The following is a 6,496-nucleotide window of genomic DNA, read 5'->3' as shown; positions in this document are numbered from 1 at the left end:
GTTCAAGCAAGCCTGCCTACTGGCGTGACACTGAAAGTATTACGACATCCATTGTGCTCTACAGTACTGTACTTCTATGCTCCCTCGTTCTAATGCTCCTCGCCTCTCCGTAAAGTCACGCACTGCAGGTGTAACAACAGTAATACATTCTAGAGTTGAAGTTTTCGTGAATGCAAGGATCCATACTCTTTGGTTCTTTCGGTAAAGTCACGTAGATGACAAATAAAATGAAAATAACTAAATTCATTTCATTTTATTATTTTTATTTTTCATCTACGTGACTTTGCCGAAAGATATTCTTAGGTTTTTTCGGTAAAGTCACGTAGGTAAAACATCAAAATTAATGAAAATAAAATAAAAACAAAAACAAAAATCACGACGTTTCGGAGGCAACACAAGTCTCCGTCATCAGGTGGGACCGACTTGTGTTGCCTCCGAAACGTCGTGATTTTTGTTTTTATTTTATTTTCATTAATTTTGATGTTTTACCTACGTGACTTTACCGAAAAAACCTAAGAATATGATTCCTTGCAGTCACGAAAGCTTCAAATCTAGAATTTGCCGAAAGAACCAAACAGTAATGCACACTTTGCGTGTTTATATTTAAAGTTGCGCATTTTGATGTGACGTCACATTTCTCAAACCCCCCCCCTCGTCACACATCGTCACAAATGTCTGACCCCCCCCCCAGGTGCGTGACGTCATTTATGGACGGCCCCTAACGACGCACCTTACGACCTATGCAGGTCAGATTTAAATGAAAAAAACCCCACCAAAATCGAAAATGTCAACCGTGCTGATGGTAACACTGTAACGTAATTTTTGTTCCTGGGTAGTGTTATTTCCTAATTGCTTATACCTCAAAAGTACAGAAAATGGCTACTATTCCCCACAAACTTTGCTTTTGTGACCAGGACACTGATATTTTGAAATGTACCTATTTTCAATGAGAAAACGTCGTGAGCATTTGTGTCATTCCTTCACATAAAGTCCTGGTCACAAACGCAAAGTTTGTGTGGAACAATAGCCATTTTCTATACTTTTTAGGCATAAGCAATAAAGACACTTCCTACCCAGGGACAAGATTCGTGTTACATCGTGTAATGATTCTGATAGGCGTTGCAATTCAGCCATTCGTCAATAGGCGTCTCCAGTGAGCAGTCGCAGAGTGGCGCCCGCAGTAGTTCACGCTCGTGACTCACAGTGGCAAGCACGTGTTTGCGTCATGGGTGGAAAAAACCCGATTTTTCCAGCGGCAGGCATCGGGTTTTTTCTATAATACAATTAAACCTGATTTCGGGGAATTAAAACCTGGTTTAATGAATGCGAAACTCTGATCCAAGGCTTAGGCTGCTTCCTCGTCGGTGCTGCTATCATCGTACTCGGGGGGCCGTCGGGCACGGGGTAGTCGTAGAATGCGGCGGGCAGGTTGGTCGTGATGAACACGAGCTTCTCCTCCACAATCGTGGGCGCCAGTGAGTTCCTTAGCTTGTAATGGATGAAGCCCATCGTTGAGAAGTGCGGTTGTGCAATTAGAACCAATTAAACCGGATTTCTCCCAATCTCAGATGATCGGGTTTAATATAAAAAGACAAACCCGATTGTAAAAAACCCGACTGTGCCACCCTTGGTTTGTATGCTCTTCCCCTGTCAGGCACGGGCTTTCCTCTGGTCTCTCCGCTTTCCTCTCATAATTATACGAAGCAATTAAAACACGCAGTAATTGGTATTGGCCAAACATAACAAATGCAATAGAAATATTTCCCGCAAGTTATGCAACTGGGATTCCACTAAGCATCGCTCCCATCCTGCGAAAAACACTCAGTAGGGACCCTCCTGAAAAAAGGTCTTGAGACTCCGTGAGGCTTTCTTGAGAAAACAAGCGAAAGAGACTCATCCTGGTTTCTTGAGATATCGCCACCTGGTTGAACAAAAACAGGTCCCTGCGGGGTGGGCTGGTAGGAACGAACAAATGAATGGCTATAATAAAATGAAATGGCGGGGGTACGATACGAAGGGAGAGTTTGAGGCCTAGTTCTAGGCTTTAGGCCTCACTGAGTCTAAAGGTTTGTGTAGGGTCCTGCCAAGTGTTTGCAGTAGGGGGCGATGTTGCTACACCGAATCGGACATCGGACGGACGGACGGACGATATAATCTATTGTAGGCTGGTTCACTTCGTTCCTACCAGTATTAACTGGAAATGCGATCGTACTTCACTCCAGGCTTCTTTGCACCCTTCAACGTGTGTATCCCATTGCCGTTTGCAATGTCCATGTGTCTGCTCCACAGGTCACTACAGATAATATGCACTGATTATTGAAGGTGGATGGGATAGAAAAAAAAGGAATTTATTTAGAACTACAGTTTGTGTTTAGTTTCTTGTTCTTCCCCCCGCATCTCAGATTAGCGTGGTTGGCTACGTACTGTGTGAAATAAGTTCAACGTACATACATCTATTACACTGTGTAACAATTATTTTTTTTATTCCTGGGTAGGAAGTGTTATTTCCTAATTGATTATGCCTCACAACTACATAAAATGGCTATCATTCCCCACAAACTTTGCTTTTGTGACCAGGACAGTGATATTTTGAAATGTACATATTTTAAATGAGAAAACTGGCGAATTTGTGTCTTTTCGTTCATATAAAGTCAGAAAAAAACAACATGAATCAAAATTGACATGTATGTATAACCCTAATTGCCGCATAACTTGACGTGCTTTGTTAGTTCATCAAATGGTGTCCTGATGCCACAATCATTCGTGCGGAGAGCAATCACGAGATTAGTCGAGTGTTTGGTGGACGCGCGTTACACGTTTTGCGAACTTCGTGGCCGAAGCCACTTCCCTATAACGACTCAACATCGCCACACGTGCCGTGGCTCAAAACAGCTGATTAGGCGCTGTGTGTTGTTATGTGTGTGTACAGTGTTGATGGGGAGCGGTGGTGTAGCGGTTAGCGCGCTGCACTGCGAGTTTTAAACCCGCTCACGGCCAAGACCAAGTGACGATCATATATGAACTGGTCCTGGGCCTCCCCTAGGTCGACTCGGCCTCAAATGTGTACCTGGTGCGGTGTGTAAACATCGGCGCTAGGGAGACAAAGGTGGCCGGGTGTGGTGCTGGCCACCCAACCTCCTTGTGTCCCGTGCCGGCCTTCACAGGTGCTTGCTGACAGCACTTGCCCCAAAAGTCTGTTCAGGCTATAAGGAGGCATGCTTGTCTTTGTACAGTGTTTGGACATTCACTGTGTGCTACTGGACTTGTATAGCCCACGTTTGTCAATTTATTTTCCATTTGAAAAGCAAGTGACAAAACATCACGACTGTGTGTTTGAGTTTCGAAATCCATTCGATGGCATCAGGGGCCGTCCATAAATGACGTCACGCGATTTTGGACGATTTTTGACCCCCCCTCGTCACACGGCGTCACAAAAAGTCAGACCCCCCCCCTCAAATATGACGTCACAAAGCTCTGCCCCCCCCCCCCAAACCATATTTCCATTTTGAAAATAAAACATGCTTCAAGTCGCTTTAAACTATTGTCATTGTAGTGCGTATTTAATGTGGCGCTGTACTCTGATTTTGTAGGAGAAACACGTATTAAAAATGCGTTGGAAAGCTTAAATTTAGCAGAAATTCACTTGAAAATATTCAACGTCTAACTAAAACTGCAGATGTTCAGAATATGATATTGAAATTCTCTTATAATTATAAAATATTAAAAGTAATTCAAACTATAAAAAAATACTTGAAACTTTGTAGTAGAACGAAGCAAAATGGAGAGTACAATTTATAACAATCACATATTCATTCCACGTAATGAAAAGCCCTTGTAGAATCATTAAAATCTAAATATTTAATAACAATCATTCAAAAATTTTACTACATTCATACTTCTCCATTCTCCCATGGAGAAGCAAAATGCTCCTTCATGGAATAAATAAAAGGAGACCTTAGTAAATTTAAACAATCAAATAGTTAATAATGAAAATTAATCAAAATTACTGTTGTTATAACAATTCCAAGATGAATCCCTGCAGTCACGAAAGCTTTAAATCGAAATTTAATTCCATATTTATTTAAAGTTGCGAATTTTGATGGGACGTCGTATTTCTCAAACACCCCCCCCCCCCTCGTCACACATCGTCACAAATGTCTGACCCCCCCCCCCCCAGGTGCGTGACGTCATTTATGGACGGCCCCTCAGCAGTTGCTGTCCGTTCCCCCTGGCTATTCATACTCGAGGAATCCGACGAGCTATAAAGTTATTTATCACAGATGTCCAGTCGGCCATCACGGGGCCAGAATCCCAAGCAAATAAAATAAAATAGGGGAGGACAATGAAAAGAACGGAAATCAGAGCGAACACGCGCAAATTTAAATCTGCGCAAAAGCAACCGCGTTACAGGGAGAACACTTCAACACCGCGCATTGCGCGTCTCGAAATCACCTTTGTTGTGGTAGTGTACCATTACCAGAGGTGGGACAAAGTCATTGTTATGCAAGTCCAAGTCGAGTCGCAAGTCATCAAATTCATGACTCGAGTCTGACTCGAGTCCAAGTCACATGACTCGAGTCCACATCTCATAGGTGGGATAAAGTCATTGTTATGCAAGTCCAAGTCGAGTCGCAAGTCATCAAATTCATGACTCGAGTCTGACTCGAGTCCAAGTCACATGACTCGAGTCCACATCTCATAGGTGGGACAAAGTCATTGTTATGCAAGTCCAAGTCGAGTCGCAAGTCATCAAATTCATGACTCGAGTCTGACTCGAGTCCAAGTCACATGACTCGAGTCCACACCTCTGACCATTACCCTGACTTTATTTCCAGCCTGCATGCACTTTTCCCTATCACGAGCTTCTCACGAGTTACAGAAAGTGTTGGAATTGATAAGAACGCACGGTGTTTAGCTCGTGACGGAGGGGTCGCGCGTATGTTGTAAAACCTATATGGGTGCCTGTCTGTTTCTGATCAATATGTCACTTCGGTGACTGAATTACCACAACCGCTGTTCTTCTGGTGGGCACCAGAGGGCAGTGCATCAACATTCACAGTTGCCCGACACAGCAGCGACACGATGCTGAAACCCGTCCATGCTCCCTCTCTGCCTTCATCAACTCGCACTGACCAGCGTGGTGAAGTATGGTCAACATTTTTGTTTTCCTCCAGGGAGGCCCTCATTCGGCAGTGGATTCGGCACAAGTCGATGTCGACCCGCCACGTGCGATATCTTATCAGAGACGGCCCCAGCCATCGTGACCAACAGGAGGCGGTATGAGGCCGTCTGATGAAATTATTAAATGTTTTAAAGTCATTGGCTTTAGCCTTTCGCCTTCCCGGCAAGAATACAGGAGGTGTTAAGATGTCGAAGCGCCACATCGAGACCTATTAAAAGGCATCAAGTCCACATCAATCACACATCATGCTGACAAACATGCCTGGCAATGCACGCATCGCCTTTGAAAGTGATTTGCCTGCACCAGAGACGGTGCCCTTCACGGCTTTGTCTCATCACCAGCGTTAGGCCAGAGGACAACGACAAAAGGCGAACGGCACAAAGTCAATGCACAATATCAATAAGCGTGTTGTACAACAAGTGCGATGTGTGGCGAATGCAGACTTGATGGTGCCCTGTGATGGGTGCCTATTTCATGCGTAAACACTTTGACACCACCTGCATTCCTGGCGGATAGTGCAGAGTCTATAGTTTTTTCATGATCTTGATGCTGGCAATTTTTTTTTAAACAAACGGGTCTCGTAGCTTGTCTGTACGTATGTATGTTGAACTTCTTTCGCACCGTACGTAGCAAACCGTGTTAATTGAAGGTGTGGGGGAAATGAACAACACTGGCCTTCTGGACACGGCCTTGGCGGTAACGGCCAGCTGGGTGACCTTTGATCGGCTGTTAAATCGTTGGCGTTTTGCTTAACGTTTAAATGCACACACACACATACACACAAAACCCAACACACTGCGTTTCACCTTTGGTGGCAGGGCTGTGTGCCAATGTGTGGCCTGCCAACTAAGGAATTGCATTTGAACAAACAAAAAAACCTATTCGGCCCTCAGTAAGGAAAATGTTTCCCATCACCATGATGACGAACAAACTATGCGTCACGACAGTCGGAGAGTCAATTCATTAATTTAATGACACAGACAGACGAGGAGACACGCGTATAGACAGACACACGAATAGACAGAAAGGCCGGCATAGGCCGATCAATTGATTTAGAAAGACAGAGACGTGGATAGACATACAATCAGCACGAAGCCAATACATCAATTGGTTAACATAGACAGCCACTCGGACAGTCAGACTGAGGCCAATCCATGAATTGGTTCACAGAGACCAGGGTCGGCAGCCTGCAACTTTGGAGCCGGACGTGACTCTTTTCGGACTCCTTCGTCACGTAATGTGCGTGAACATGTAACTGAATATTTATTCTCATGCAAAATAAAATGTAAATATTGAATTTTGTACCGAATTCGA

This window comes from Lampetra planeri, chromosome 30, assembly GCF_965212315.1.
Source record: "Lampetra planeri chromosome 30, kcLamPlan1.2.h2, whole genome shotgun sequence".
NCBI lineage: Eukaryota > Metazoa > Chordata > Hyperoartia > Petromyzontiformes > Petromyzontidae > Lampetra > Lampetra planeri.
Note: the sequence above shows the minus strand (reverse complement) of the source record.